We start from the raw sequence: 11,883 nt of genomic DNA on the forward strand, positions 1-11,883 counted from the left end.
GCCTATTGAATAAAGATTCAAAATGGGATGAACCGTGCAAGTTACCCCAAATTAGATTTTTTTTTTTTTGCTCATAACATACATGAAATTTCCACTGTTAAAAATAAACAAATAAACTAAATTTCTTCCATCTAAATTAGAGATTTAAATCTTCCATCTACATTATTAATTTCTTTAAAAAGGTTCTTTATGATGTTGTGTAGGTTTCATTTACTGGGATTTTTAGGACTTCCCACCCTCAGGTTCCAGGAACCCAAAGTATTTCTACTCTGGATGAAATTAGCTTAAAAACCTTAAGACTTATGAAATCATATAAAAGAAGAAGTTTATAATAAGTTTTACAATATTTTTAAAATCATGTTGATTTACTTTTACTTATGTGCAATATTATAAAATTCATCATATTTTTATCCAAAGGCAATATCACTGGCAAACATTACCAAGTGTGTTGATGATTTATTACTTAAAAGATAAATGTAATTTCAATTTCCAATTTTCAAAATGTAAAAATATATGAAGATAATATCAGTAAAAGTATATTAGTATGCATTTTCACAGACAAGGAAAATGCATATGAAGATAAAATAACTGCACAGACACAATTTTACTGATATATTTTTATCTACTTCATTCTCCATGAAACTTTACCACTGTGTATAAATATATTATAAAAATTAAAATCATGTTTTAAGATATAGCAAGGTATTCAATACATTTTACTTTGAGAATGAAGAACTCTGAATTTATTTTCTAAAAAACTATAGAATTATGCTATATATAGATGTTTTTAGAATTTTTAAAATGTTAAACATGTATAATATTTGGCCAAAATACGCAATTTACCTTCAGTAATAGATAATTGAAATGGAATTTTTAAAATAAAGCCAGTATCACAATTGTGAACCTATATAAAGATTTTTAAGGCATCGGGGATCTCTTCACTAACCGAATGCTCATTTTGTAGATTTTTAAATTTATAGTTCCAAAATCCATATGAAAACATATTATGCCATGGTAATGTTTAATTCAGCCTATTGCTATTTCAATAATCCTTAACATTGCCTTTCTTTCCTGTTACATTTATACAATTTCTTTTATGTTGCATATTTCATTTCTATATTTAAGAAATCATGCAGCAGTTAATAAATCTTCTACCAAAAAAATCAAAGTGTTTTTCTGCTGGCATTTTTGGCATTCTTAGCTCTCAGCACCTTTCTTGAGTCTTAGACACCATTTTACATGAGGATAATTTCTAAAAAGCAAAATAGAACTGTCTAATTAAGGGCTGTGCGATTGGCTAGTCCGTGGTTTCTGTGACAGTTGTGACAAATACACATATTGGCACAGCCCTAACCTCACTTCACAGTTGGCAACACAAAGATGGTATTTTCAGAAATGTGGAGAACACTCTGATACAAAGCTTCACCTTGTCTAGTGCTATTCCATTTAATTTTTTATTAACTGCCTGAACATATGCCATTCTAGAAGAGGGTAATAGTTACAAAATGTCAGCAGAAACATTTAAACTGCTAAAATGTAAATGATTTTATAAATTTGTAATGAAAGGTAATTGGCATGTGGGAAAAGTAACAGAAAAACAGATATGTGTAAATGCAAAACTGGTACAAAATACATCTTATGAGTTGAAGGTAGGAAAACCTAAGTATATTTTAATGAGTACTGTAAGTAGTATTTAAATAAAATTAGATTCATAAGCAGAAAATGTGAATTCTATAATATTTTATTTTCTAACATTAGGAAAGTTCATAATAATGACAAGAACTCATAGAACTTTAATGTGCTAAATTCAATAAACAGTAAGACTTTAAGATGCTTCACCTCATTTAAAAAATACAAATAAATCAAAGTAGGATAATCTAAATAAAAAGTGTCCTTGGTATCAGCACTATAACTCTAAAAGCACAATATTCAAACATGATTAGCTTGTTTCTTTACTTTCCACTACAATGAAAAACTATTTAGTGATTAAGCCCTTCAGCAACATAATGCTGGGTCAGTACTTTCAGATATGTCAAGAAGACGACTCCAGCAACGAACTGAGTATTTCCTCAGCCACCACACAGAGAAACCACCTTCCAGTTAGGTTTGCGGGCAACCATCTTTAAATGCTTGAGCTGTTCAGCGTGGCCATGACAAGATTTGCAATTCTCTACGTTTATTTACACACCATCACCCCAACTAGACATCACATAGAAGTGGCATGGTCACAGCTGACCCCAGGGTAGTCCCTGTCTCTGCCGATCCAATTTCATCGTGCTCTGCAATTGAACTGCAGTCATACAGTAGAGGATGTATGCACAGGACTCCGTGCCACAATAAAATTAGCAGAAGCTTGTCAGGGGGCATTTTCCTGTTTTACTGTGACAGACCCTGGACAAATAAGTCTGCTTTCCAGAAATCCATAGAGGTCTGGCTCTCTTGAAATGTATATGAGCCCAGCATATTTGTGTCACAGTGTTCTATATGGTAAGCGTGTTACGTGATAGTTTGAGAACAATGTTAAGCCTTTGCTGTGTTTGTTTCGTTTTGTCTTCACAGTTTTCAGGGCATTTAAATTGCCTATGAAGAGACAACTCATTTTTGATTTGTAGCAAATCAGCTTCTGTTTATTAGTAGTAACTAAGAAAAAAATTATTCCTTCAGAGAAAGGATACAACACAGATCTATTCTATTTTGAAAGAAAAAGTTCAAAGAAAAAAATTTTTTTTTGCAGTTTGATAAGTCAAGCTTCAAAAGTCTCTTTCTTGATCCCTCATTTTACCTGTAAGAATTAGTTATACCACAAGGAAAATCTAAGAATACACACATTTAAAATATGCTTGTAAATAAATTTAAACGATTTTTTTTTTTTTTTTTTTGGTTTCAGATGAAATGTTAAAAGAATAATGTGGTAAATAGATACATTTTACCATTTTGGGGCAAAACATTTTAAAACATAATATGTTTTGTAATCCAGCCTAAAGTAATTTTATTAGATATTCTGTGCAGTTCTTATATCAAACATTCTCAGAAGCCCTGGGATCATTTTATATTCACTGGAAGACAGAAAGAAATCCAAAACCTAGTTAAATAAATTGTTCATTTATTCCTTCCCTTTTATGCACCAAGATCTACATGTGGTCATTAATTATAAAGAGACTATTATAGCACCATATTTTCATTCAATACGATGTCCTGGTATATATCAAAGAAGTCCCATAATTAAAACAGAAGGGCCACAATGACAATTAAAATTACAATCTATATGGGGAAAGAAAGTACAGTTCTGCAATTTTTCACCCTGTCACTGTCAGCTGCATGGAATATTCTGGTCACGTCTCTTGTAAAGCAGCCTAAATTCTTCTTCACCAATGCAACCTCAAAAGCATTATCAGCACCTAAGCAAAAGCCTATGCAAGTATAATTTAATACGAAGCCACAGTTTGCAAGTAATAGCGTATAAAGTGATATTTAAGTGGTGTTTTAAGCACACTTCTGATGGCTACAGCCGCTTTTCCCTGGTAAATGCGTTTTCCTTTGAGTAGTGATTATGAGTCCTAGGTGAAGAGGTCCTGTGTGCAGGTCTGCCTGTAAGCCTTACTTCCAGCTGCCAATCTTTACTTCACAGTGAAGAAAAAGCCACGTAGCACCTTGTTCTTACTCTTGTATGCTGTCATCCCCTGAGCCTGATAACACAAAATCATTTCCACATAACACTTTCCCGCTTCTGCCTCTTAAACCTTGAGACCTACACATTGTGCATGCACTTGCACCCTTGGCAATCGGCTCCCTGGAAACCCCTTCCTTTGAACCATCAGAGTCTTCTAGCAGACTATTTTTAACACTCATCTTGGTAAATATCTGCATTAATGGAGTACAAAGCTTTTTGGTAGCAATATGTATTTGCTACAATTTATTGTCTATAAAAGTCACGAACAGTGAATTATTACTCTTAAAATTGTGTTTTTCTTTATAATAACTTTAAACTGAGCACTCATATATGAAGCATGCAATGGAGATTGAGAAGGTTTTGTATAATAAAACTGTGACATGGTCATTTTTTCCAGTTTTGCATTACAGAGACACACTCATGCATGGTGCTTTTTAAATTCTTATTATGTGGGAGGTCAGGGGGTCGAATGTCAGAAAGTACTGTTAATTTCACGGGGTTAGGGGAAAGTAAATTCAGAGGGAATACAGATCACTTAGCACAGAAAAGCAGCTCCTCTGAAGTTTGGTTTCACATTTGTTAACCATATCCTTCAGCTGACGAACCATTGAGACCACGGTGACATTCTGGTCCCAGATATAATGGCTTGACATGCTGCAGTGAGACTGTGATTCCGTCGCCCTGCTCCCTGTGCCAGCCTCAGCCTTACTCTGAATCAATGAAGCACTAAAACTCCACACAACTGGAACTGAACAAAGCATGTTGCCATTTTGGCTGTGATGTTTAAATTATAGAGAAAGCAGTCAGGATGTCTTAAAGTTCAATCTGACAAGAAATGTAAAATATATTTCTGTCTTCATTCTCTGGGAAGGTAGCGTCTTACACTGCATCGTATCACTACCCAGAGTCCTTTTAAAGTGGTTCATGATAGAACATCAAAGACCAAATTCTTGCATTTCAAGGATTTTTAAGTAATCAAAAAGACTTCTTACTAGCACTGGCCAAAGTTTCGTGGGGAAGAGAATGACCTAGATAATATGGCTTTATTCAGTTGGCGGTGGAGGGATATAGTTCCTTTATTTTACTATTTGTCCTGAGGGACAAAGTTAACATGCTGGCAGGGATATACAAGGCACAGGTTATACAACTCACCACCAACGACGAGGTAAAACAATGGCCAGTTTTACTGTTAGGATAGATGAGTAATAACCCAAATATGTTTTAATGTGAACTTTGGTAAAACCTGAAATTTTATTTAAATATAGTTCACTGGGCCAGTACAGACAGATGCTGATAGGTTTGGTTGGGTAGTTTTGTTTTTATTAGTTTTTTTTTTTTTAAATAAGATTTTTCAGACTCAAAACTCAAACTGGGCTCAGCTGCCCCCTTATAATTAAATTTTAATGACTTAGGCTGAGTGTTTGTTTTTTGGCAGCATGCTTAGTAGTGTTAGCATTTAAATGGTTACAACTAGACTTTGAAGGGAGGCAAACCCATAGCAAGTCATAGGTGAAGCTTCTCCAAAGAAGCTCTGATTTACTGGGATGCTGTGGGATTTAGTGGGACAGCTAGCCACAGGTCATTCGGTTATAGTAAGTCATTAAAAATGAATTAGAATAAAATGCTACATACTCTAAATTCCATAGTAGCCTGAGGGCCAATGCTTTTCAGTTTTAACACTTTTTCATTATAAGTAACAGTTTTATATGTTTTCGTATGCCAAAGGGTCTACTGGTAAATAAAAGCAGTATGTGGTTCTGCTCATAAAATCACCCTTTCTCCCAAAATGCCAGGAACAATCCAGGCTATCCATTTTAATCAGTTCTTTTTTTAAGAATTATTATTAACTTTGCAGTGGTATATTTCACAGGTTTCCTTTTTATAATTAAAATCTTTTTTTCCTCTCAAATCCTCTTTCCAGCAAGCAGCCTGTTGCCTGAAGTTTTAATCCTTCATTACTAGTTAAAACAAAATCACCAATTAGGCACATGAACACGTCTGTATTAATCTCATTAAGGTGATGGCACCAAATAAATTGGAACTATTTTTGTGCTTTTACTGTGTTCTTATGGCTTTATCAGGCCCTGTGGTCATATACAAAGACCTCGAAGCTTAGTCATTTAGAGTCATTCGGTTGTGGACTGAATGTGGCATTACCATCTATGGCTGAAAATTGCTTTCAGCTTTTAAACTGCACTGACTAGTCTGTAGTTAATCTTAGATCATTCACTCGCAAAATTAAATGAGCCAGAACGGTGGTCTTTTTTTTTATATATAAAATAATACATCACAAAACACTTATTTGCCCTGCCCAAAAGAGAGATCAAATTCATTTAAAATCCCATAAACCAGAGTTGTGAATTTTTAATTTTATTTAGTCGCAGAGAAATAGAGGGTAAGCTATCTTTCTATAGCACATCATTGCTATAAATTTACATATGGAACATGGTTTGATGCTTAACCAACCTTTAATCTACCTTTGATGTACACTTCTACTTCAATGTGGTCATGTGATATCCTTATTAATGCAAATGTAAAAAAGACTGTTTTGGATCTCTGATATAATTAGCCATAAACCATGTTAAAAAAAGAGAGAGAGAGTGTGCCTACTTGAGTCACTGGAGTTGCATATAAAGTTCACAGTTATCATCACAGAAGAATAACCTTAAGACACTAAGTTTAAAAATTTTACTTCATTCATTCTTATATTTTCTGCCCAAGTAACTACTGAAGACAATTTTTCTATACGAGTGATAGTCAACTAAGATTTGTTTGCTAAATAATTCGTTTTATAGGAGTAAAACACTTTAATATTCGTAGGATTTTTATCCTGCTTCTTGTAAAAGTAAAATCACATTGAGAGAAAAGTGCTAACTGAGGCAAAAGGGGAAATGCAATACTTCTTATCCTAATTAGCATATATTTCAATCATTTCAAATACATTGTCTTTTAAATGAATGTGCATTTTCTTGTGGTTGGTTCCCTCCTTTCTTCCTGCCCTACCCCACATTGTGTGTCAAATGTCTAGGTTTTGATTTTGGCGGCCACTAATGTTAGGGGCCAAAAAACTTGAGCCACTGCAAGTGAGGTGAAGGTCACCTCATAATGCCAGATGGAGGGAAAAAGTTTGGATATTTGAGGGGCTGACCCAGTGAGTACCCTGGTGGATGACAGAATGCTAAGGTTAGATATTGGAAAATAAGGTTCATGCTACTCTGTCACTGGGGCCGGTGCAGGCTGCTTGCTCGACAGAGAAGGTGGTATGTGGTCTGGACCTCAAGAAAAAGGAAGTCAGCCACCCAGATCAAAAATTACCCTGTCGACCATCCAAAAAAATGATTCTGACATCAGCTTAGCGAGACAAGAAGAAAATAAATGATTTTTTTAAAAAAGTTGATTGTACTTTATTCTAGGATAGTCTAGGGAAATTCACAGATCGAAGTTCCTGAATTAAGAATACAATTGCCAAAACCACATTGGCGACGTCTCTTCATTTTTACTACGTGTTGCAAGTGCACATGACTCAAGTTGTGCAATTCTGGAAGCTAATCACTCATTGTTTTTAAAAATACAGTGTTATAAGAATAAGTACAATAAAATAAAATGCATTTCTATTGACTGTTCTCTTTAAACAAAAGCAAATTGACTGAAATTGATAGAAGCCATTCATTGGTTATGCAATTATTTTCCCAGCTATGAACATGTCTTTCTACTTAACTTGTAATAACTTAGAAAAAAGGTTTCAGTGACCAAAACAGCATACTCATTTTTATTGAGACTTCCCTTCCTGTCTTAAAAACTTTCTTGAGACTCCTTGACCTGATTCTAACTATAACTGCGTTCCTTAAATCTTATTATATTGTTACTTTAAAACAGATATTGGGTTTATATTTTTCAATAAATTTTAATGATTTAAAAGGATCCCAATCTATTCAAGATTTGTCCCTTTTCTGAGACTATAGATGAAGCAAAAGATACATATGTATATATATATATATATATATATATATATATATATATATATATATATATATATATTATCAAATATCAGGTGACCATTCTAAATACTGCACAGTATTAGTTTTTCCATCTCAAGAAAAATATCTGCATATTGTTGTTTATTCTGTAAAATATTCCTTTTTTTTTAATAGCCTGAACCAAATAATTTCTCATTTTTACAGGCTTCACTTCACTTTTCTCACAGCGAATAAATTGCAACTTATTTCCATGAAATTCACAGATGACACAGATCTTTATTTTGCATAAAGGCATAAAGAAGTGTCTAATATCTTCAATATTCATCTGCTAAGTGGACATTTGCATTGGGTTAGAACGGAAAAAGAGCCCCAACCCTCCCGCAGTGACAGCTGTACAAAGGGATGACATCTGACAGCTGTGACAGTGCTGAAGGGAAACTCAGATGACTTGCAGCATCCATGATCCAATTACAGCACACATCCCTCTGACAGACCCAGCAGCTTGACTCCAGCGTTTGGAAGGACAGTATTGATCTCTTGTCAGAAACCAGTTGCCTGCCTGCAATTGTGCGCTGCTGAACTTTGAAAAGCTATAGTACCCTCTTAAATGATAGGGGCAGTCAGGTTATAGTATTCAGGTACAAAGAGAGGTGCAAAGGGTATCTGCTAAATGCTCTAAACTTGAACAAATCATAACAATATGACAGTCCAATCATACTGAAGGAGCCCAGCTGATCTAGCTGGCTACTGTCTGTGCTAATGGAAAGACAGCTCTTTGTGTTTAGTGGGATGATCTTACTTGATGAAAAGGCCACTGCAATTAGTGCATGCTGGTTGGCTGTGCTGGGTGACAGCAGCATGGATGGTATAATGGCAGCTGCCAATAACCCTAACTTCAAGAAAACAGACAATTAGGACTTTGATCCTAACGCTGTTAGTCCTCTACTCCAGACCTCTGCTCCGCTTTTACTGTAAACCTCACAAGGGCAATATGGTACAACCTCACCAAACAGAACAACTTGGTCAAGGGGTCAGTTACCTTTCTCCTCTTGACTAGTGTACCTGCCTTCCTTTAGGAGAGAGAAAGAGAGGGGGCGGGGAGAGAGACACGCAAAATGTAACAAACATAAATATCTCCTTTCAACTATAGTTGAAAAGAAGCTAATATATGAGCATAAATGTTTTAAGATGCCAAAATTTTAAATACATTTAAAAAATAGGGTGGTACAAATAGGATGCTAAACTTTAAAAAAAGAGCTTTCTAATGGCAAGTGAGCTCATGTTTTAAGACACATGTAGGACTGACTATTAAGAAATTAGTATAAAATAAATAGGATACAAGGATGTAATGTATAGCACAGGGAATATCACCAATATTTTATAATAATTTTATATGGAGTATAATCTATAAAAATATTAAATCACTATGTTGTACACCTGAAACTAATATGTAAATATTGTAAGTCAACTATACTTCAATAAAAAAAGAAATTACTAAAATACTAAAATAATTAAAAGTTATCTCCAGTTTATCTTTATTATTTTAGGACTGGATGAAGATAGATGAAATATTCTGAAGACTCAGCATACACAAAACTTATAATGGGGCTTCCCTGGTGGCGCAGTGGTTGAGAGTCCGCCTGCCGATGCAGGGGAGACGGGTTCGTGCCCCGGTCCGGGAGGATACCACATGCCGCGGAGCAGCTGGGCCCGTGAACCATGGCCGCTGAGCCTGCGCGTCCGGAGCCTGTTGCTCCGCAACGGCAGAAGCCACAACAGTGAGAGGCCCGAGTATCGCAAAAAACAAAAACAAAAACAAAACAACAACTTATAATGCAGATTATTTTAGTGTTTTTCATCAAGTGCAGCTCCAGAACACTTGGTAAAGCACTTAGGTAGCAGTGAAACAAGTTAAATTAAATACTGGAGCACACATACACACACAAATTATACCAGTATAGGCAAATCTATAATTAGAAAAATTAAGTTTAGCGCTCACTTCAGCAGCACATATGCTAAAATTGGACATATACAAAGAAGATTAGCATGGCCCCTGTGCAAGAATGGCACCCAAATTTGGGAAGCATTCCATATTTTTAAATGAATATTCTTTCTTTCTTTTTTTTATATTTATGAATTTACTTATTTATTTTTGGCTCTGTTGGGTCTGTTGCTGTGCGAGGTTTTCTCTAGTTGCGGTGAGTGGGGGCTACTCTTTGTTGCAGTGTCCAGGCTTCTAGTTGTGGTGGCTTCTCTTGTTGCGGAGCACAGGCTGTAGGTGCACGGGCTTCAGTAGTTGTGGCTTGCGGGGTCTAGAGCGCAGGATCAGTAGCTGTGGCACACGCGCTTAGTTGCTCTGCGGCATGTGGGGTCTTCCCGGACCAGGGCTCGAACCCATGTCCCCTGCATTGGCAGGCGGATTCTTAACCACTGTGCCAGCAGGGAAGCCCTGAAAATTCTTTTTATACCTCGAATTTAGACTGTTTCTTAACTTTGAAAGTTTTTTCTGTAATTGTGGATCAGGTAGTAAGTATTATTAATTCTAGGTAAGTAGGTACTGTAAGTCAAAACCCAGAGGAAATATTATTGTTCAAATTTCATTAAATTGCAAGGATTTTTTAAAAATGAAAAAAAATTAAGTCTGTATCAGTCTCAGATCCTTTCTAATGGAGCGAATATAATGGCAAAACTGGAAAACTAACCTTATATAAAACATTTTATATTTCAAATAAGGTACGGAAACTAGAGTTTTGAAAATGAACACAGAACTAGAGAACAAAAGATGAAAAAACAAACTTTGGGAGAGCTTTAAAGCGAGAAAAACTGAGATATAATAGTATCTAAGATAAACGAAGAGAAAGAACCAATGTGCTTCAGCAGTACAAATCCTTAATTACATCCAAAATACTCCTGTTCACTCTTATGTACATTAATGCTAATTAAAACACATGAGATCACCCTAATATAAATTGAATAACACAAAATTAGTGAGAGTATGGAGAAACATTCTCTTCTTGATATAAATATAAATTGTAGCGTTCTTTCTTAAGATTAATTCAGAAATATGAATCCAAAATCCATATTACTTTAATTAGAAACATTCTTCACTTCACAAAGAATTGTATGAAAGAACATTCATTGAATTATTATTTATAATAGGAAAAAAATTAAAACAACCTAACTACCCAGTAGGAGGGGATTAACCATATCATGATAAAACAGAATAATATACAGCCAATTAAAAGAATGAAGTGGATTTATATAAGTTAATATGAATTTTTCCAAGATGTAAACATAGTATTATCTTACTTATATAAAAGTATACACAAGACAAACATATATGTATGTGTGTCTGTGTATTTGTACTTATTTGAATATGTATAAGACATTTATATCTACCTATGTATGCTTTGTGTATATTAACATTTCTAGAAGTTCAAACAAGAAACTGTTAATAATGGTTATCTATCATGAACTAGAGATGGTAAGAAGGCTCACTTTTAATTTACATTTCCTTACACTATCTGCATATATATTACTTTATAATTTTTTAAAAACTATAATTAAATTTTTTGTGTTAATAACCTCTTGCTACTTGTATAAAACTAGCCATGACAGTTCATCATGTAGATGGGAGACACACCAAGAAGAAAAAAAGGCACAATTCCTAAAAGATATGCATGTTTAGAGATTTAAAATTATAAAGATAGAACCTAAACAATTTTTACTCTTCATTCCTTTAGTAAATATTATTAGACATCCATTGTTAGATTTAGGCTAGTTGGGGAACATGAAGAGTAATAAATAGTGCACCTGCCCATAAGAATCTATGGTCTAGTTGAGAAGATTTAAAAAATAATAGTACAGTGAAAAATGCTGAGCATTAATGGTAAGCACAAGTGGTTTAGAGTACAACACGTGGAGACATCTCAGCCATAGGATGTCAAGGAGCCATTCCTAGAGGACACTAGATTTAAGTCTCAGATGATGAATGTGGTCAGCCAAGTGAAGGAAACTCATGGGCAGCAGGATTTGAAGTGCAAGAACCGCATGGGCAAAAGAAAAAGGGAGCATGTAGGCAGTCCGTCATGATGATTTCTTAAAAACAAAAAGATTAATGCTGAGAGATAAATCTGGAAAGGAAAGTAGATATCTCAAAGGAAAAAAAGGGTACTTTCTGATCAAAAAGACCTGAAAATTTTCCAAATTTTTTCATTCATTAAAATAGTATAGAGA

General features: G+C 34.7%; 1 non-coding gene across 1 annotated transcript; it reads left to right on the top strand.

Moving 5' to 3' along the window:
• Positions 1 to 9,638: 9,638 nt before the first annotated feature.
• LOC132495572 (U6 spliceosomal RNA) lies at positions 9,639 to 9,745 on the top strand. The gene has a single exon (XR_009533302.1). It is a non-coding gene; the product is annotated as a U6 spliceosomal RNA (small nuclear RNA).
• The last annotated feature ends 2,138 nt before the right edge of the window (positions 9,746 to 11,883 follow it).

The sequence above is a fragment of the Mesoplodon densirostris genome, chromosome 8, assembly GCF_025265405.1.
Source record: "Mesoplodon densirostris isolate mMesDen1 chromosome 8, mMesDen1 primary haplotype, whole genome shotgun sequence".
Lineage (NCBI taxonomy): Eukaryota > Metazoa > Chordata > Mammalia > Artiodactyla > Ziphiidae > Mesoplodon > Mesoplodon densirostris.